The sequence below is a fragment of the Oryx dammah genome, unplaced genomic scaffold, assembly GCF_014754425.2.
Source record: "Oryx dammah isolate SB20612 unplaced genomic scaffold, SCBI_Odam_1.1 HiC_scaffold_18, whole genome shotgun sequence".
NCBI classification, from domain to species: domain Eukaryota; kingdom Metazoa; phylum Chordata; class Mammalia; order Artiodactyla; family Bovidae; genus Oryx; species Oryx dammah.
This window is the reverse complement of record NW_024070202.1, coordinates 37,785,747-37,808,821: the sequence shown is the minus strand read 5'-3', so window position 1 is coordinate 37,808,821 and position 23,075 is coordinate 37,785,747. Positions and strand designations below refer to the sequence as shown.

At 38.2% G+C, this 23,075-nt stretch overlaps 1 pseudogene; it reads left to right on the top strand.

Annotated features, from left to right (window-relative positions):
* The first annotated feature begins 11,616 nt into the window (after positions 1–11,616).
* LOC120878113 lies at positions 11,617–14,177 on the top strand (annotated as a pseudogene).
* Positions 14,178–23,075: the final 8,898 nt, after the last annotated feature.

The window sequence follows — 23,075 nt, the reverse complement described above, 5'->3', positions numbered from 1 at the left end:
TGAACTCCAGGAGATGGACAGGGAGGCCTGGTGTGCTGTGATTCATGGGCTCGCAAAGAGTCAGACATGACTGAGTGACTGAACTGAACTGAACTGAAATGAACTATTATATAAATGCAATAACAAGGGAAAGAACTTTTTTGTTTACCTATTGACAGAGCATCTGTTGACAGTATTCTTTGATATACGTAGTGGATTTTAGATAGCACATGGGCAAGTGTGAAGTAGGAGCATTATACAATGAGCAAGAGAACAAGCTTTGGAGTCAGATTGCTCCTGAATTTTGGTGCCACCAAATATCAGCTACATGTACCATTCAGGGAAGTTTCCTTAATTCTTCTTATTTCTTCGACCCTCAGTTTACATATTTATAATATAGGGATATAATAGTACCTACATCATAGGGTTATTATGAAGATTAAAAAGAAATACACACAGCTGAATAAATTATACCTATTTCTATCAGGGGTTAAGGAAGATGTTTAAAGAACTTTTTTAAGTTCCTTAAACATTCCCTTTGCAGTTCATCAGTTATTAGGGCCTTTTGATATTTTGTGATGGGCGTGACTGAGGTTCACTGATAGAGGAAGGGGACCAATATCTTCAAATATGAACTTACAGAAAGTAAAGAAAGAGTCTATCAGGTGGCACAGATGGAGGAATCATCAATTTAGTCGAAGAGAAAATTCAACAGCCATTAAATTGTAAAAGAGATTTTTTTCCTCCTATCCCAGGTTTGAATTATATTAGCTGAAAAGCATCTGACTGAATGCTTAACAGAACTAAGAAAATTGTTCAACAAGGAAGCTGACTGAGCAGAAAATGGTTTGAATTGAGGTTGGTAAAATTTTCTTGAAATTTAGTAAGGACTAAATACACATTTTGTTGGTAAGGTTGCGCCATTCTGTTCAAAACAAATTTTCTGCTGTTTTCATGTAGAGAATGAATTTGAATGATTCATGAAGAAGCAATTTAAAAAGAACAAAAGGGAGAGAAAAAAAGAAATGTCTTTGCTAAGCTAGATAAGTAGTAAATTTTGAAAGTAAAAGCAGGAAAAGAAAATGGCCTCTAAAATAAATGTGTAGGTTTCAGAATGCTGGAGTTACATAATTCTCAAATTCAGTGACTTCTTAAACTAAAACAAAGATAATATAAGCTTTATATTATGTAAGTTTTATATTAAATAATAAAAATAACTTTAGTGATATAAAGGTTAGCATATGGTAATATCATGTTCACAATGTTTTATGTTTGATAGTGTCCTAGTAATTTTCTCTTTCAAAAACAGAAATGAAGAGTTAAATGCCACTAGAAAGTTTTATATATTTTTAATGTTTGTGTACTTCAAAAGAATTTGATAAAATTGTTAGGTAGTTAGAATAGGAAACAGGAGTCCAAAATGATGGTGGCTAAAAGACAAGGAAGGGAAAAGCCTGCGAAAATAGAACAAAGGAAGGTCAAAGGAAGGTCAAAGGAGTGAGGACTTCAGGTAGAAGAAACAGCCCTCCTGGCTAGCCCAATTTACATAGGGCAGGCCCAGGGGAGAGGAGAAAGTGAAGTGAAAGTGAAGTCGCTCATTTGTGTCTGACTCTTTGCGACCCAGCCCACCAAGCTCCTCTGTCCATGGGATTCTCCAGGCAAGAATACTGGAGTGGGTTGCCATTTCCTTCTCCAGGGGATCTTCCCGACCCAGGGATTGAACCCAGGTCTCCCACATTGCAGGCAGACGCTATAACCTCTGCATCACCAGGGAGGAGAAAACATATAAAAAGAAAAGCCAAAGGGCTCTCTCTCTCTCCCATGCTCACTCTCTCTCTCTTTTTTCTCTCTCTCTCTCCTGTGCGCTGGAGCGCTCCTCCACTCTCTTCTCTTCACGTCTTTGGGTTGGCATGCCCTCATGCTTCGAGGATGGATTCTCCTGCTATCTTATAAATAAAATAGATCTCTAACACTGATTTGTCTAAGGGCTATAACACGGTTTGTCCAAGACCTGAGAGTTGTGACGCGCCGAGGGCTTTAATGTCCGTTGCACCAAATCTTTGTTGTGATGAGACAGAATCAAGGAGCATATGCTTGCCTGACAAAATGAAGGTGATATCCTGAGATTTTTGGCATTTTTCAATTTATTTCCAACAATAAATTAATGCAGTAATAAATTAAACATTCTATAGGCAATCTTTGGAAAGTTCTGCTTCCAAATGAGATGACATAATCTAAACAATGGAGAAGGAAATGGCAACCCACTCAGTGTTCTTGCCTGGAGAATCCCAGGGACGGGGGAGCCTGGTGGGCTGCCGTCTATGGGGTTGCACAGAGTCAGACACGACTGAAGTGACTTAGCAGCAGCAGCAGTCTAAACAAAATATCTTTCAGCCAGAACAACCAAAAATATACATGTAAACAAACAAACAAAAATCATGTATTTATTAAAAGCAGCAAAGAGCAATAAGCACAAAAAATGGAAGTGTCAGTCACTCAGTCATATCTGACTCTTTGCAACCCCATGGACTGTAGCCTGCCAGGTTCCTCTGTTCATGGGCACAAAGAAACCCAAAGAAACTAAATCTTAGTGATAGGTAAGTCCTATTTGGTTGGGCTAGTAAAGATCTGTGATTACTGTGTCACTGTGTCCAAGTGAGTAGGGGATTGCACCTGCTGAGGCAGAGGAAATCTGCTTGATTGAAGAGAATCCAGAGGAACTTTTAACAGCCACATGGCCCCTGTAAAGTATTTGCCTGGGTAAGAGTCCTAGCTGAAGAGCTAGATCTCTTCACATTTATTTTAATTCTCTTGGATGGGACTCTTGAAGAGTTTGAAGTAATTCAGGTACAACAGAGTGTAAGGTCTTGGTTAAGAAGAGATAGACCTCACGTTTGTCCAATTCTTCAGTTTCCTTTTGGAGAAAGTGTTCTCCAACAGACACAGGATACATAGCTTTTAACAGCTTTTGAAACAGGAGGTAAAATTAAATTAACTATAGCAGTAATACAGCTCCAGCTCAGTTTAACTACTGACTGGATTGCATCAAAGTGCACATAGAATAGGATAGACCAAATGCCAGATCACAAAAAAGTCTCAATACAGTTTTTAAAAAATTCAAATCATTCAAACATCTTCTCTAATCACATGAAATGAGAAATCAATAATAGAAAGAAATCTGGAAAAGTCAAACATAACAAAGTCAAATAGATCAGTCAACTAAGGTATCAAAGAAGTAATCATAAGGAATTAAAAAACACGGCATGCCAAAAGTTATGAGATGCAGCAGCAGCAGTGGTCAGAGGGAAACTTATAGCAGTAATGTCTATTTTAGAAAAGAAAGATCTCAAATCAATAACTCTGCGTTATGGAAGTAGGAAAAAAAGAAGAAAATCAAAGTCAAAGAAAATAGGGAGAAAGAAGTAGTAAAAAATTAAAGTGGAGATAAAAACAGTTTTGTCTCTCTAAAAGTGGCCCAGCAGCAACGCATCAGAGGCACTTTTCCCATGACTAAGTCTGAAGTATATGCCTAGCCTTCAGACTTTGCTCTACAATACTAAATACAATATAATGTAATATCTATTTAACATAATATCTATATGTAATTATATGTCATGAAACATGATACTGAGAATAACATAATACTGAAAAGGAAACAGGATTCCTCAAATACAGTTGATTCTCAAAATTAGAAAAACTGCAGTTTAGGTTAGCAGTTTTTGTTGCCAAAAGCAAAAATGTCTTTGAGGTTATCTGAGCCAGGCAATGGCACCCCACTCCAGTACTCTTGCCTGGAAAATCCCATGGATGAAGGAGCCTGGTAGGCTGCAGTCCATGGGGTCACTAAGAGTCATACACGACTGAGTGACTTCACTTTCACTTTTCACTTTCATGCATTGGAGAAGGAGATGGCAACCCACTCCAGTTTTCTTGCCTGGAGAATCCCAGGGACGGGGAAACCTGGTGGGCTGCCGTCCATGGGGTCACACAGAGTTGGACACGACTAAAGCGACTTAGCAGCAGCAGAGCTAATGATGGAGGACAAAGGGGTCGACTTCAAATTGATCACCAGACAAACTGAACACATCGTGTTAAAAAAAAAGTTGGAATTTTTCTGAATGGGCAACAAAAAGTAACACTTTTCCCTTTTAAGTTAAAAAAGAAAGAAAGAAAATAAAAAAGTAAGTATAAAGGCCATTCCATTTGAACTCAAACGAACATTTTCATTTTTAACAATGAATCCAATCAGAAAATGTGGGATTGGATATGCAGCTCAATACATTGGTTACTTCTCTTCCTAAATTAGACTGTGCACCCTGCCTCAGATGGTTCAGTAGGGAGCCTGCCCTGTACATTCACACAAGGCATCTTGCCTTCTGACTTCCTTTGAAACAAAGAGAAGCGGTAACACGAACAACCCACCCCATCACTTAAAGAACATCCTGTAAACAAGCTAACAACTGAGACTTTTTAAATATCAACTGGAGCCTGGTGGGCTGCCGTCTATGGGGTCGCACAGAGTCGGACACGACTGAAGCGACTTAGCAGCAGCAGCAACAGCAGCATTTTCCATGAATCAGAGAGATGAATCAAAAAGGATGCTAGGCTTATGTGTGCTATGAAATAGGTAATAAACTTCACAAAACACTAATTTTATACTTTGAAACAATATAAATTGCTTATGAAGAAAATAAGATATTATGCACACCTGGCTTAAACTTTTAACAGCATGAAAAAATAAAATGAAAAAATTCTTTGTATCACAGTGCTTCAGTGCATTCCCTTGGGAAAACCACTGTGTTAATATATATTGTTTCAGAAATATTTGATAGTTATTTAAGAGTATGTGTGCATGGGTGTGCATGACAAGTTGCTTCAGTCGTGTCTGACTCGTTGCGACCCTATGGACTATAGCCCAGCAGGATCCTCTGTCCAGAGGTTACTGTACTTATAATTCTTCATTTTGAATTTTTCATTTTATGAGAAACATTGGGGATGTTTTCATATCATCACATGTAAATCTTTCTTACTCTTAATAGCTGCAAAGTATTCCAGTGGATGAATATATTATACATTTAATGTCCTACTGATGATTGTTTTAATTATTAATAGTCTCATATTATTACAATAAACCTGCAATAAAAGCTTTTGCCCTACAGAATCTTTGTGTACAGTGGATAAATATTACTCTTCCTAGCATCTTTAGCATTATTTTGTACCACTAAATACTTCATCTTTTGCCAGTTTACTGCTCAAAAATAGCTCATAGATAATTTTATTTGCTTTTCTTTATGAGTGATGGTGAATAGCTTTTCATATGGTTAGAGTATTTTTTGTTAACTCTACATTCATCCCCTCTATTTTCCTGTTAGCTTTTTGAAAGTCCAAGGTTTGAAATATTTAAATAGGCCTCATATTGCAGCTTTGAAGCTTACTACAACATACAAGATACAACTTGTGATATATTCAGGCTCTCAGAGAAAGGAATTAAAGAAATGTTTAGTAGCTCAGATATTTTTTCCAAGTCATTAATAAAATTAATATGGTTAACAATTTAGGTGAGATCAAATGAATTTCTTCCTGCATCATTTATAGATGTAAGAGGGGTCTTGAGATATATCAATGAAAAAATGTTGCTTAATTTAAATGGGTTGTCAAAAACATTTGCCATAAATAAATGTCACGTTTTCTATTCAATGTAGCATGGTATCATGATTTGTGTCTATTTTGTCAGCACCAATCCATGTGGCTTGAGATTGAGCAGATGCTACAAATTGCCAATTGCAGAAATGCATGGTTTGTAAGTTTTCCATCCAAAATCAAGAAAATTTTCTTCTGCATAGTAATTACTAAAGATGTTCATGACTGATTATGACCCTTTAGGGAGTCCATAAAACAAGACTTGGAATATTATTGTAAGGTCCTGAAGAGATAAATAGATAGCCACTAATAGAAGAATATTATTATAAGACAGTCTTTGTTTACAAGAGAAAATTAGATTCATTAGTTAGCTCAGTGCATTTTCAAACAATCTAAAGCATGTGGACAGAGCAGATATGTTATGTATTTTCCATATTTAGAGTTCTCAAAATATTGGGTAAGCTTATGTTTCCAAGCAGTTATATTTTTATAGTCCCTTTTTCATCAGTGATGTTCTTAAACCATGTTCTATAATCCCTAACAACTCAGTTACTGTCTTGATAATAAGGGCTTATTCTGGGGAGAATAATCTATAGATTACTCAGTAAATCACACTATCAATATGAACACTGCCCAAATTCTAGTTAGTGTCTTTCTGGATTTGATTTCTTAACTGTTTCTTCAATAAAGGCTACAATAAATTCATAAATGTAATAAATAAATAAACTTTTGCTTATAAAAAGTTATTAAATATAAAAAGAACTAATAAGGAACCTTTTTAAAATGGCACAAAAGAAAATTTTCTGAAATTATGAGTGACTGATTACCTTCATAGAATCAGAATTATATTAAAAATATTCTTACTTATTTAAGGAATATTTATGATTTGATTACTATATATTAATAATAACCACTGTTTTATATGCTGTGATATGGCAGTGAATGAAATGGACAAACACCCCTAACTCATGCAATTTCCATTCAGTAAAGCAAAGAGAAAAATAAAGGAAATCTGAATAGAAAGAAATATTCAGTAGGGTGACTGTGAAAAAGAATAAGAGTTTCCTCCAACATCTTGTTCTAGAGATTTGTAAGATTAAGAATTGATCTTCAGAAATAGAAAGCAATTCAAGATTTTGAAACATCTAAAAAATCAGGCCACATTATATTAATTATGCTATAGTTGGCAAAATCAGGCTACTATTTTGAATCTGACTTCTTTCCCAAGTTTATTACATCTTTGCATTGTCATGGCATAAAGACTTATATGATTCTTTGCAAACTGACATTAAAATTTAAAATTCGATTTCATAAAATGTCCCTTAATTGAATAGTTTCTCTGACACTCAACATGGGGAACTCCTGGTGCTGGTTTCTTATGTGTCCTTCCCTAGGCTGCCGTGTATATATATGTGTGTGTATATATATATATATATATACACACACACACATACATACACACACCCACACACATACTCAAGTAAATCAATTATCTTTCTCATTTTTATACAAAAAAGAAAACACACATAAGCTACTTGCTATTCTGTGAATTTTTAGGTTTCTTTAAAAGTTTGTGGACATCTTTTGTATCAGTATAGAGCTCCTTCCTATTTACAACTGCACAAGATTTCTTTTTATGGATGCACCATATTTTTGTCTGTTTATCTTTTACTGCTGATATCTGACTACCAACATCACTCTAAGTAAAGATGCTGGGGTATTTTAGTGGTATTTTTTTGTAATTACCTAAAATATTCTATTTTTACCTCCATCATTTGTTAATCTGGTTGGAATAAAACATGACTATAAATTTTAAACCTACTAATGTTACTTTAGAAAATGTTTGGATTTGTTGCTTGCATTTTATTTTTTTAAGTAACTATATTTCACTTTTATTTAAGTAGAGTATGGAAAAGAATGGGATTCAATCCACTTGCAGAATAAATGGGAAAAAAAATCAATTGGCAGGAGAGAAAACAGTACAATGCTGAAATAGGCCGGATAGAATGTTAGGGGCTGAATAGAAAAAGATCTCTAATCTCTATGATATAAAGAAAGCAAATATAATGGGGGGCTGGTCTACCATATAAATCCCCTCTTGAAAGATATATATTCACACACAACTGAAGTAAAATTTTTATGATAACATACTCACTTGAGGCAAAAAGAACTCAAGAACATAAAAGTCCATGGGTAAAAGACAGATGACAAGGTATGAAAGAGGAGCATCTGGTGGAAATAAATATGTATTTATTGCATGCCTGTCTGTTCCTCCCTTAGCCCCTCCTCATTAGGAGGCATTTTCCCTTCGGGGAAGTGACATTGACATGCTTTTGTCATTTACACCACATTTGCCTAATGGTGTGATGCCGTGCAGTTGGAGGTAAGACTGAATTCATCCTTGACTCCAGGAAAATTTTACTTACTGAAAAAAAATTGTCTTGGTTACCAAAGCACGAGTAATCAGTAAAGAACTTGAGACTCTGGCCAGGAAAACCATATAATGAATGTCTACCTTCATCTAAACATCGGCCATGTTACTGCCATGAAAAATACCCGCTGTGGTTGAAGATGGCACGTGGAGGTGCACATCTCAAGAGAATCACAGCAAGCTGACCCTATGGCCCTATTTGAACCATGCCTGCTCATCACACTTCCTTTGGAACTTTTAGGTATATGACAACAACAACAGAAAATCCCCCTTAATGTATCAGTAAGTTTGGTTCATGTTTTTTATTTCTATCAGTTGGAAGTATCCTCACTGATATAAATGAGGGGTGGGGGAGAAAAAGGGGGTGGTAGACAGAAAAGCTGAAAATTAAACTTGGTCTATGGCTTGTATCCATTTATTTACAATTCTCTTGAATTTCTCTGTATAATTTTCCTGGAAAAGAACATTTACACCACAAATAATTAATAACACGGATGAAAGTGTATACAGGAATAGTATCAGGCAAACTGTGATATATGTTTGCCCTACTCCTTGGCATATCAAGTCATCGTCATCCAAAGCCCAGCACCTATATACCTGCTGACAAACAAAGCTGTTTGTAAACAAAGTTGACTATATATCAGGTTTCTGAGTCCATATCTATATCTATATTTATATCTATATATCTATATCTATATATGTAGTCTTCTTCCCTAGTTTTCTCTCAATGCTGGTGTTCCAATGCCTTCAGTTTTTTATCTTATTTCAAGTATATGTCTATATTATAATGACGATACCTCTATAATATTTCTTAATTTATGCCCTGTCAGATTATGTTACCTTCCTATTAAGCCTGATGACTTTCTGGTCTCAAAGTGCTATTTGAAACTCATTTGAAATGCAATTATGAAACTCATTCTATAATGAAGAACCAACTAGTTCAGGGATACTGCAGATGCAATCAGAAAAAAAATATCACCAAATAGTAACATTTATGCTATATTTCTATCTTCTGCTAGTCAGTGAGAATATAAAACATGAGTCACAAAGACAGCCATGTAATAACATAGCTCAAGTACTGCTGAGCAGAGAGAAAGTTGAATATTTGAAATAAACACCTAAGACCATGCTTAAAGTTTTCTAGACTTGGGATGTAAAACCAAAAAGTGATATCGGTTTGGGATTGGCCACAGCCACTGAGGAAGAGAGCCCCACAATCTCAAACTAGAAACCACTGCCAAAGGTTATTGAGATTTATTAAAGGAAATTTGCTTTCTAACTAGCTCATCCCTCAGATTTTATAAATAAATAACATCATGCATTTTACCAAGAGGTAACCGAGAAAGACTCTTTGAAAATGCAGGCAAAAAAGTATCATTTGTACTCTATGGTATTTATTACCAAGCAATTATATTCTACATTTGTCAGCAAGTATATAGGTGCTGGGCTTTGGATGACGATGACCTTACATGACAAGGAGCAGGGCAAACATATACCACAGTTTGCCTGATACTATTCCTGTATATACTTTCATCCACATTATTAAATATTAATACTGTCCTTTCACTTTTAAACATTTTCTGGCTTGGAAGACAAGTTATATGGTCCCTCCACAAACAACATAAAAATAAAATGACAATTCTCCACCACAAAACAAATAACCCTTCTACCAACAATAGTAATTCTATCCACTATAATATTACCACTCACACCAATTCTATCAACCCTAGAATAGGAATTTAGGTTAAATAGACCAAGAGCCTTCAAAGCCCTAAGCAAGTATAATTTACTTAATTCCTGCTAAGGACTGCAAGACTATATCTTACATCAACTGAATGCAAATCAATCACTTTAATTAAGCTAAGTCCTCGCTAGATTGGTGGGCTCCACCCCCACGAAACTTTAGTTAACAGCTAAACACCCTAAACAACTGGCTTCAATCTACTTCTCCCGCCGCGAGAAAAAAAGGCGGGAGAAGCCCCGGCAGAATTGAAGCTGCTTCTTTGAATTTGCAATTCAATATGTTAATTCACCACGGAGCTTGGTAAAAAGAGGAATCAAACCCCTGTCCTTAGATTTACAGTCTAATGCTTCACTCAGCCATTTTACCCATGTTCATTAACCGCTGATTATTTTCAACTAACCATAAAGATATCGGTACCTTGTACCTCCTATTCCGGTGCTTGAGCTGGCATAGTGGGAACCGCCCTGAGCTTACTAATTCGCGCTGAATTAGGCCAACCTGGGACTTTACTTGGAGATGATCAAATCTACAACGTAGTCGTAACCGCACATGCATTCGTAATAATCTTCTTTATAGTAATACCTATTATGATTGGAGGATTTGGCAACTGACTAGTCCCTCTAATAATTGGAGCCCCCGACATAGCATTCCCTCGAATAAACAATATAAGCTTTTGACTGTTTCCTCCTTCTTTTCTACTACTCCTAGCATCTTCCATAGTTGAAGCTGGAGCCGGAACAGGTTGAACCGTATATCCCCCTCTAGCTGGCAACCTAGCCCATGCAGGAGCCTCAGTGGATCTCACTATTTTCTCTTTACACTTAGCAGGTGTTTCCTCAATTCTAGGAGCCATCAATTTTATCACAACAATCATTAACATAAAACCCCCTGCAATAACACAATATCAAACTCCCTTGTTTGTATGATCTGTACTAATTACTGCTGTTTTACTTCTCCTTTCACTCCCTGTATTAGCAGCCGGCATTACAATACTATTAACAGATCGAAACCTAAATACAACCTTCTTTGACCCGGCAGGAGGGGGAGACCCTATCTTATATCAACATCTGTTCTGATTCTTTGGTCACCCTGAAGTATACATCCTTATTCTACCTGGATTCGGAATGATTTCTCATATCGTAACCTACTACTCAGGAAAAAAAGAACCATTTGGGTATATAGGAATAGTGTGAGCTATAATATCAATCGGATTCCTGGGGTTCATCGTATGAGCTCATCATATATTCACAGTCGGAATAGACGTCGACACACGAGCCTACTTCACATCAGCTACCATAATTATTGCCATCCCAACCGGAGTAAAAGTCTTTAGCTGACTAGCAACACTCCATGGAGGTAATATCAAATGATCTCCTGCTATAATATGGGCCCTAGGCTTCATTTTCCTCTTCACAGTTGGAGGCCTAACTGGAATTGTCCTAGCCAACTCTTCTCTTGACATTGTTCTTCACGATACATATTATGTAGTCGCACATTTTCACTATGTTCTATCAATAGGAGCTGTATTCGCTATCATAGGAGGATTTGTACATTGATTTCCACTATTCTCAGGCTATACTCTAAACATAACATAAGCCAAAATCCATTTCGCAATTATGTTTGTAGGCGTAAACATAACATTCTTCCCACAACACTTCTTAGGCCTATCTGGCATGCCACGACGATATTCTGATTATCCAGACGCATACACGATGTGAAACACTATCTCATCTATAGGCTCATTTATTTCACTAACAGCAGTAATACTAATAATTTTTATTATCTGAGAGGCATTTGCATCCAAACGGGAAGTCTCGACCGTAGACCTGACTACAACTAACCTAGAGTGACTAAACGGATGTCCCCCACCATACCACACATTTGAAGAACCCGCATATGTAAACCTAAAATAAGAAAGGAAGGAATCGAACCCCCTATAATTGGTTTCAAGCCAACACCATAACCACTATGTCTTTCTCAATTAATGAGGTGTTAGTAAAACATTACATAACCTTGTCAAGATTAAATTACAGGTGAAAATCCCGTACATCTCATATGGCATACCCCATACAACTAGGATTTCAAGATGCAACATCACCCATTATAGAAGAATTATTACACTTCCACGACCATACACTAATAATCGTCTTTTTAATTAGTTCATTAGTACTTTATATTATTTCCCTGATACTGACAACAAAGTTAACCCATACTAGTACTATAGATGCACAAGAAGTAGAAACAATCTGAACCATTTTACCAGCCATCATTTTAATCATAATTGCCCTCCCATCTTTACGAATTTTATACATAATAGACGAAATCAACAATCCATCTCTCACAGTAAAGACCATAGGACATCAATGATACTGAAGCTACGAATATACAGATTACGAAGACCTAAGCTTCGACTCCTACATAATTCCAACATCAGAATTAAAACCAGGAGAACTACGACTACTGGAAGTGGACAATCGAGTCGTATTACCCATGGAAATAACAATTCGAATACTAATTTCCTCCGAAGACGTATTGCATTCATGAGCAGTACCCTCTTTAGGACTGAAAACAGACGCAATTCCAGGCCGTCTAAACCAAACAACCCTTATATCAACCCGACCGGGACTATACTACAGCCAATGTTCAGAAATCTGCGGGTCAAATCACAGTTTTATACCAATTGTCCTCGAACTAGTCCCACTAAAATACTTTGAAAAGTGATCTGCATCAATACTATAATATCGCCAAGAAGCTATGTCAGCGTTAACCTTTTAAGTTAAAGATTGAGAGCATATTAACTCTCCTTGACGACATGCCACAACTAGATACATCAACATGACTCACAATAATCCTATCAATATTTCTAGTCCTCTTCATTATTTTCCAAATAAAAATTTCAAAACATAACTTCTACTACAACCCAGAATTAACATCAATAGGAACACCAAAGTAAAACACCCCCTGAGAAACAAAATGAACGAAAATCTATTTGCCTCTTTCATTGCCCCTATAATTCTAGGCCTTCCCCTTGTTACCCTAATCGTCTTATTCCCCAGCTTACTGTTTCCTACATCAAACCGACTAATTAACAACCGCCTCATCTCTCTCCAACAATGAATACTCCAACTTGTATCAAAACAAATAATAAGCATTCACAATGCCAAAGGACAAACATGAACACTAATACTAATATCCCTAATTCTATTCATTGGATCAACAAACCTACTAGGCCTACTACCCCACTCATTTACACCAACCACACAACTATCAATAAATCTGGGTATGGCTATTCCCCTATGAGCAGGAGCTGTCATTACAGGCTTCCGTAACAAAACTAAAGCATCACTTGCCCATTTCTTACCACAAGGGACACCAACCCCACTAATTCCAATGCTAGTAATTATTGAGACTATCAGCCTTTTCATTCAACCAATAGCCCTTGCTGTACGACTAACAGCCAATATCACAGCAGGACACCTATTAATTCATTTAATCGGAGGAGCCACCCTAGCACTAATAAACATTAGCACCGCAACTGCCTTTATTACGTTCATTGTCCTAATTCTACTAACAATTCTCGAGTTCGCAGTAGCTATAATTCAAGCTTACGTATTTACCCTCTTAGTCAGCCTATACTTGCACGATAACACGTAATGACACACCAAACCCATGCTTACCACATAGTAAACCCAAGCCCCTGACCCCTCACAGGAGCATTATCCGCCCTCTTAATAACGTCTGGTTTAATTATATGATTCCACTTCAACTCAACGACCCTATTAATGCTTGGCCTAACAACAAACATATTAACAATATATCAATGATGGCGGGACATCATCCGAGAGAGTACATTTCAAGGTCACCACACCCCGACCGTCCAAAAAGGCCTTCGCTACGGAATAATTCTATTTATTATTTCAGAAGTCTTATTCTTTACCTGATTCTTCTGAGCATTCTACCACTCAAGTCTTGCCCCCACACCCGAACTAGGTGGCTGCTGGCCCCCAACAGGTATTCACCCACTCAATCCCCTAGAAGTCCCATTACTCAACACTTCCGTCCTCCTAGCCTCAGGAGTCTCAATCACTTGAGCCCACCACAGCCTTATAGAAGGAAACCGTAACCACATGCTACAAGCCCTATTTATCACCATTGCCCTAGGTGTATACTTCACACTCCTACAAGCCTCAGAATACTATGAAGCACCCTTTACCATCTCAGACGGCGTCTACGGCTCAACCTTTTTCGTAGCCACTGGATTCCACGGCCTCCATGTAATTATCGGATCTACTTTCTTAATCGTCTGCTTTTTCCGCCAACTAAAATTTCACTTTACCTCAAGTCACCACTTTGGCTTCGAAGCAGCTGCCTGATACTGACATTTCGTAGACATGACAGGCATGAGTAATCATGTATAAATATAAGGATGGCTAATAAGAGGAAAGATGAGTACTCTGTTAATACATATAGCAAAAGTAATCTTCCTCTTGTCTGCAAATAGATTATGGAACTAGGGAGTATACTGGCAATTTAGAAACTTCATTTTCCAATTTTTTTCTCCAGAAAAGTATTCTTTCCTAATATATGTTAAAGTACCAATTTTCTGAGCTGAAATAGTCAACTAGTTCTTGACCATGTCAATAGCACAGTTTAGTTCAGTTGCTCAGTAGTGTCTGACTCTTTGTGACCCTATGGACTGCAGCATGCCAGGCCTCCCTGTTCATCACCAACTCCCAGAGATAACTCAAACTTATGTCCATCAAGTTGGTGATACCATCCATCTCATCCTCTGTTATCCCGTTCTCCTGCCGTCAATCTTTCCCAGCATCAGGATCTTTGGAATGAGTCAGTTCTTCACATCAGGTGGCCAAAGTATTGGAGTTTCAGATTCAGCATCAGTCCTTCCAATGAACATTCAGGACTGATTTCCTTTAGGATGGACTGGCTGGATCTCTTTGCAGTCAAAGGGATTCTCAACAGTCTTTTCCAACACCAGAGTTCAAAAGCATCAATTCTTCAACACTCAGCTTTCTTTATAGTCCAAATCTCACATCTATACATGACTACTGGAAAAACCATAGCTTTGACTAGATGGACCTTTGTTGGCAAAGTAATGTCTCAGCTTTTTAATATGCTGTCTAGGTTGGTCATAGATTTTCTTCCAAGAAGCAAACTTCTTTTAATTTCATGGTTTCAGTCACCATCTGCAATGATTTTGAAGCTGCCCAAAATAAAGTCTGTCACTGTTTCCCCATCTATTCTCCATGAAGTAATGGGACCTGATGCCATGATCTTAGTTTTCTGATTGCTGAATTTTAAGCCAGCTTTTTCATTCTCCTCTTTCACTTTCTTCAAGAGGCTCTTTAGTTTTTCTTTGCTTTCTGCCATTAGGGTGACATCATCTTCATATCTGCTGCTAAGTCGCTTCAGTCATGTCCGACTCTGTGTGACCCCATAGATAGCAGCTCACCATGCTCCCCCATCCCTAGGATTCTCCAGGCAAGAACACTGGAGTGGGTTGCCATTTCCTTCTCCAATGCATGAAAGTGAAAAGTGAAAGTGAAGTCACTCAGTTGTGTCCAACTCTTAGCGACCCCATGGACTGCCACCCACCAGGCTCCTCCGTCCATGGGATTTTCCAGGCAAGAGTGCTGGAGCGGGGTGCCATTGCCTTCTCCGTATTCATATCTGAGGTTATTGAAATTTCTCCAGGCAATCTTGATTCCAGCTTGTGCTTCTTCCAGCCCAGCATTTCTCATGATGTACTCTGCATATAAGTTAAATAAGCAGGGTGACAATATACAGCGTTGATGTACTCCTTCCCCTATTTGGAACCAGTACAATAGTACAAATAGTCAATAGTACAAATAAGGCAATTGCAGTGATCAGGACTTCAGAAAGGAGGACAGGAGAAGAGAGGGAAGGAAGGCGGGTGAGGGAAGGAGGGAGAGAAAGATGAGTAACAGTTTATAATCCAGTGGATTGTATTATTATGTCAAGCCTTTTTTCTATTGTGATTAATAATAAATAATAAATACATACTACTCAGTCATAAAAAGGAACACATTTAAATCTTCTAATGAGGTGGATGAAACTAGAGCCCATTATACAGAGTGAAATAAGTCAGAAAGAGAAATATAAATATTATATACTGACACATATATATGGAGTCTAAAAAGATGGTGCTGATGGATTTATTTTCAGGGCAGCAATGGAGAAACAGACATAGGGAAAAAGACCTATGGACAAGGTGGGAGGAGAGGAGAGAGGAGAGGAGATGTATGGAGAGAGTAACACAGAAATTTACAATACCATGTGTAAAACAGATAGCCAATGGGAATTTGCTGTGACAGGCTGAAAGAGGTGAGGAGGGAGATGGGAGGAGGTCTGGGAGGGAGGGACATGAGTGTACCTATGGCTGATTCTTGTTGATGTATGACAGAAAATCACAAAATTCTGTAAAGCAATGATCCTTCAATTAAAAAAAAATTAATAATGAATATGCAAGAGTTAAGTCAAAAGTGAGAGGACATCCTCCAGAAAAGTTTATTCATTCAACAAACATTTATATTCACTTGTAAAGCACCTAGCAATCTTATCCAATTTTATTACACTTTACTCTGCTTTAAAAAACATAAGAAGCAGCAAGTGGATTTTCCTTTTAGTATCATGACTCAGATCTGTCCTTAGCATCCACAAATGCACATCCTAAAGACCTCAACCAAAACTTTCACAGGCCACATGTAAAGTGAAGATGGGTGATGTACAAGTAGTCTCCTACGGAAATGGTTCTGTAGCTTTGTGCTTTTATGTGTGACCAAGAACAACACACATTTACAAATTGAAATTTTATGAGTAGCACATGGTACTCTGTGCTTGGATTTTATGTGATTTACAGCTTTGGATTTTAAGCCAAAGGTTTTACAATCTGCTTTATCTGTTAAACAAATTTCTCCTGTTAATCTACACTATGAAGAACATTCTCATAACTAGAGCTGCTACTATATCCCTCTCATTTTATTTCCCCTCATTTGCTTTATATAAACAAAAGTAGGCTAGAGAACAATGAACCGGCAGTGCTGCTTGGATGCCTGAGGGACTGGGAGATGCTAGGCGCTAAGGACGTTGCTAGGAAGCTGCTCTCACTATCAACTAGCCACCGCTCACGGCCAATCAGATCAACAGCCCTACATGGGATGACTCAGGGGATTTGGAGCTCTTCACTCCACATTATTGCTGACAATCACTCTCCTAGCTGCATTTCCTCCAGTTGATTAAAATGAATTTATTTCCCCTACCATCTTTTCCTGTCATGAGGCTTTACAGTGTGTGGCTGAGAAATTCTCACATAGAATCACAGAAGGGATGATTTCAGTAAGGACTGAAAATTTATCTCACATTTTCCTTATTTCATTTGGCTTTCTCTTAGAATGGAGTTTTCTCAGAACCTATGACCAAGAGGTTTTGTGATTTTTTTGTTTGTTTCTTTTCTAATCTCTCACCCAGGAAACAAGTCCATAGTTGATTCAAAATTCAATTTAAGCCTTGGTGCTGCTACCAGTGTGAAGTTGGTGAGTCTTATAAGTTGTCCTCTCCCTATTCCTTCATCCCAGCAATTACGATTCATGTACACTCTACCTCAACAGCTCGTTTTCAAAATGGAGCAAGACTTCCTAGAACAAAGGATTCTGAAAAAACATAGTACTGGAAAATGGAAGCTAGCATGATCAAGTTTTGTATTTATGTTTTAACTATTGCTTTGTAGGCTTGAACACTGTTCAAAAGAACCTTTGGCAGTGATCAAAGGAGCACCTGAAATGTGTTACAAGTGAGAAATTGTTCTATTTAGTTTTAATTAATTTCCATTTAAATGGGCACATCTTGCTAGGGGTTATCACATCAGACCACATAGCTCTAGGACATTAAATAGTCTTATTATTTATTACCTTCTAAGGCTGTTTTTAAACACTTGCAAATAATCAACCACTAACCTAATAATGCAGGTTAGTCTAGAGTATGTGACAATTGATGAGACCTAGATTTCTAGTGTTCTCTAGGGTAAGCAATCTTAAAAATAAAGATTATCTTTAAATGTCTCAGATTTAAAAAGAAACTTGTTAATAACTATCTTAATAACTATATTTTACAACTATATTGTTAACAGAATATGTCTTTAAGCTTGACTCTCACTATGAGAATGTGTATCCTGATACATACACATACAGTCTATATATAGACTCTGATGCTGGGAGGGATTGGAGGCAGGAGGACAAGGGGACGACAGAGGATGAGATGGCTGGATGGCATCACGGACTCGACGGACGTGAGTTTGAGTGAACTCCAGGAGCTGGTGATGGACAGGGAGGCCTGGCATGCTGCGATTCAGGGGGTCGCAAAGAGTCAGACACAACTGAGCGACTGAACTGAACTGAACTGACGGCATATTTTGTCAAGTCCATGGATTTTACTGTGAATGGTTCATCAGGGAGTCAGAAAACTAATACAGAGTCTCAATTTGAACACTTTACTTGGTCAATTTACTCTTTTCCTCAAACACCTTCAATGACTTCCTATAAGCAATAGAATAAAATTTCAGTGCTTCAGCATAAATTTAAAGTCAACTTTCTTCCCCATTTTTTCATCTCTTATCACTTCCTAAAACTTGTAGTAAGCGATTCATCTGCTTCTGTTTTTCACACGTTCTACCAAGTGTCGCTTGTGTCTCCTGTGTCTCCTGCATTAAGTGGATTCTTCACCACTGCACCACCTGGGAAGCTGAGAGGCACACCAATTAAAATAGAGTGTGGATTACATCTCTGGTGATGATTACATTTTAGCAAGAAATATCCATCAGTTCAGTTCAGTTCAGTTGCTCAGTCATGTCCGACTCTTTGCAACCCCATGAACCGCAGCACACCAGGCCTTCCTGTCCATCACCAACTCCCAGAGTCCACCCAAACCCATGTCCATTGAGTTGGTGATGCCATCCAACCATCACATCCTCTGTCATCCCCTTCTCCTCCTGCCCTCAATCTTTCCCGCATCAGGGTCTTTTCAAATGAGTCAGTTCTTTGTATCAGGTGGCCAAAGTATTGAGTTTCAGCTACAACATCAGTCCCTCCAATTAACACCCAGGACTGATCTCCTTTAGGATGGACTAATTGGATCTCCTTGCAGTCCAAGGGACTCTCAAGAGTCTTCTCCAACACCACAGTTCAAAAGCATCAATTCTTCGGCACTCAGCTTTCTTTCTAGTCCAACTCTCACATCCCTACACGACCACTGGAAAAACCATAGCCTTGACTAGATGGACCTTTGTTGACAAAGTAATGTCTCTGCTTTTGAATATACGATCTAGGTTGGTCATAACTTTCCTTCCAAGGAGTAAGCGTCTTTTAATTTCATGGCTGTAATCACCATCTGCAGTGATTTTGGAGCCCCCCAAAATAAAGTCTGACACTGTTTCCACTGTTTCCCCATCTATTTCCCATGAAGTGATGGGACCAGATGCCATGATCTTTGTTTTCTGAATGTTGAGCTTTAAGCCAACTTTTTCACTCTCCTCTTTCATTTTCATCAAGAGGCTTTTTAGTTCCTCTTCACTTTCTGCCATAAGGGTGGTGTCATCTGCATATCTGAGGTGACTGATATTTCTCCCGGCAATCTTGATCCCAGCTTGTGTTTCTTCCAGTCCAGCGTTTCTCTTGACGTACTCTGCATAGAAGTTAAATAAGCAGGGTGACAATATACAGCCTTGACGGACTCCTTTTCCTATCTGGAACCAGTCTGTGGTTCCATGTCCAGTTCTAACTGCTGCTTCCTGACCTGCATACAGATTTCTCAAGAGGCAGTAGCACAAACAATCTCATACGAAGTCACACTAGCAATTATTCTACTATCAGTCCTTCTAATAAGTGGGTCCTTTACCCTCTCCACCCTAATCACCACACAAGAACAAGTATGACTAATCTTTCCAGCATGACCCCCAGCAATAATATGATTTATCTCAACACTAGCAGAAACAAATCAAGCTCCATTTGACCTCAGTGAGGGAGAGTCAGAACTAGTCTCAGGCTTCAATGTAGAATATGCAGCAGAACCATTCACCCTATTTTTCATGGCAGAATATGCAAACATCATTATAATGAATATTTTCACAATAATCCTATTCCTAGGAGCATTCCATAACCCATGCATACCAGAACTATACACAATCAACTTTACCATCAAATCTCTGCTACTCACAATCTCTTTCCTATGAATTCTAGCATCCTATCCCTGATTCCGCTATGATCAACTAATACAACTACTATGAAAAAATTTCCTACCCCTAACACTAGCCCTATGTATGTGACACGTATCACTACCCATCCTCTTATCAAGCTGCTGCTGTTAAGTCACTTCAGTCGTGTCCGACTCTGTGTGACCTCATAGATGGCAGCCCACCAAGCGCCCCCGTCCCTGGGATTCTTCAGGCAAGAACACTGGAGTGGGTTGCCACTTCCTTCTCCAATGCATGAAAGTGAAAAGTGAAAGGGAAGTTGCTCAGTCATGTCCGACTCTTAGCGACCCCATGGACTGCAGCCTACCGGACTGGAGTGTACTGGAGAGTACTGGAGTAGGGTGCCATCGCCTTCTCCACCTATCAAGCATCCCCCCACAAACAGAAGAAATATGTCTGACAAAAGAGTTACTTTGATAGAGTAAATAATAGAGGTTTAAGCCCTCTTATTTCTAGAACTATAGGAATTGAACCTACTCCTAAGAACCTAAAACTCTTCATGCTCCCAATTACACCAAATTCTAATAGTAAGGTCAGCTAATTAAGCTATCGGGCCCATACCTTGAAAATGTTGATTTATATCCTTCCCGTACTAATAAACCCAATTATCTTTATCATTAGTCTATCAACTAGTATACTAGGAACTATCATTGTCATAATCAGCTTCCATTGACTACTCATCTGAATCGGATTTGAAATAAATATACTTGCTATCATCCCTATTATAATAAAAAAGTATAACCCATGAGGCACAGAAGCATCAACCAAATACTTTTTAACCCAATCAACAGCTTCAATATTACTAATAATAGCCATTATCATTAACTAAATATTCTCAGGCCAATGGACCTCAATAAAATTATTTAACCCAACAGCATCTGTACTCATAACAATAGCTCTTACCATAAAATTAGGAATAGCCCCATTCCACTTCTGAGTCCCAGAAGTAACACAAGGCATTTCCTTATCATCAGGCTTAATCTTATATTATTTCATACTAATATTAAGTTAGGATTTATGAAACAAAAGTAAACTATGGGATTGGAGATCTCATTTTAGCACTGGTTTGGTTTGTAAGGGTCCCAGAAAGCCTTCCCTGTGGAACTGAGAGCTAATCCTAAAGGTTGGCAGCATTTATCCAGGATAAAGCATTCTACATGGGAAAAACAGCCAACTGTGCTATATAGTGTTATCTCTGTCTTTGTTCTCTTCCTCCACACGCTGAAACACCATTACATCTAAGTTACATATGATCAATTTTGGAAAGTGATTCCAGAACCCCCCATCACAATAAAATTTGCTCTGACACAGAAGACATCACAGCCTGACACATTATAATTGCTTGTATTTATGTCAATGTCCCCTTAGACCTCAAACATCCATAGAAATTGCTTTCATATTTATATTCTCTAGTATTTATTTATTGGGGGCCCTGAATAAATTTGAAATATAAGAATGACTAACATCGGTGCTCTTCCCTTAAACAGTTCAAATTAGAAAGGGGGGAGAGAGATGTAAATAAAATTTTGTTATTCTGTTTGACCCCTGCTATAATGGAGACCTGCCAAATATGCAATACAATAATGAATAACAGGTATTTTCTAGGTAGGTATGGAGACGCAAAGAGTCGGACCCAATTGAGCGACTTCCCTTTCACTTTTCACTTTCATGCATTGGAGAAGGAAATGGCAACCCACTCCAGTGTTCTTGCCTAGAGAATCCCAGGGACGGGGGAGCCTGGTGGGCTGCCATCTGTGGGGTCACACAGAGTCGGACACGACTGAAGTGACTTAGCATGGAGAGAAAAGTAAGATGCGTGTATCCAAATAAGTATTTTGTATATTCTGCTAAAATTTAGTCTGGGAGAGTTCCTGGAAAAAAGATTGGTAAAAATAGCCCAGATATAGTAAAACAGAGGTAATAATGATGAGAATGGATCAATCACTGTGGAAATAAATCCACTGTCAATATGACTGTGTCTATCAAAAAGAGCCTTGAACGTTTACTAATTAAATTTATAGCATGGGCAATCACTAACATGAACATGTTTCCTCTTCCATAAAATGCAGATCTTGGATGATTTGAATAGTGTTTTCTAACAGGTTTTTCATATAGCTTCCCGGACTATTAATGCTAAAAAGTGTTTTGAGGAGTTTCTGAATTAAATAAAACTCTGTAAGTTTCTTAGAATAGTACTTCCCATTGTCTATGGCAGCCTAACATGCAATGTGGCTCACTAGAGAGGTCCATGAGATGCCTTTCTCAAATCTATTTGAAACATAAAGCCTATACATCATATATTATATAGTTACAATTTATGATAAGAGACAGAAAAATAACAGAACAAGAGGCTGTGAAATAGGTCAACTTACTAAAGACTAAGTGGCCTGGGAATCCCACTGTGAGATGAGAATTGTGACAGGAAGGATGAAAAAACGTCATGTAGAGAGAGCGGTTCAGCAATACAGGCAGTATGTACAGAGGCCCTAATTGTGAAATATTACTTGACTCATTCATTTTAGGTGCTGAAATGGACTGAGCACCCGAACCAAGGGAGAGGGTCAGAAAAAGCAGAGAAGAAGTGGCTGAGCGGGGCTGGAAAATGGTCCTTTTGGGCTGATGGTTAATCAATACCCTCCTTCCTTCACTGAGAAAGTCTTGATAAGATAAGGTCAGCTTATCTTATCAATAAACAGTGTGAATAAACAGTGTGTTTATAACATGATTGATTTTTTTCCATCTGTCCTAAGTACATTAGAAGTGAAGTGAAGTCCCTCAGTCCGGTCCGACTCTTTGTGACCCCATGGACTGTAGCATTGCAGGCAGACGCTTTACCGTCTGAGCCACCAGGGAAGCCCCTAAGTACATTGAATGAATTTAACCCAGTCGTGTCCAACTCTTTGCGACCTCGTGGACTGTAGCCCGCCAGGCTCCTTTGTCCATGGGATTCTCCAGGCAAGAATACTGGAGTGGGTTGCCGTTTCCTTCTCCAGGGGATC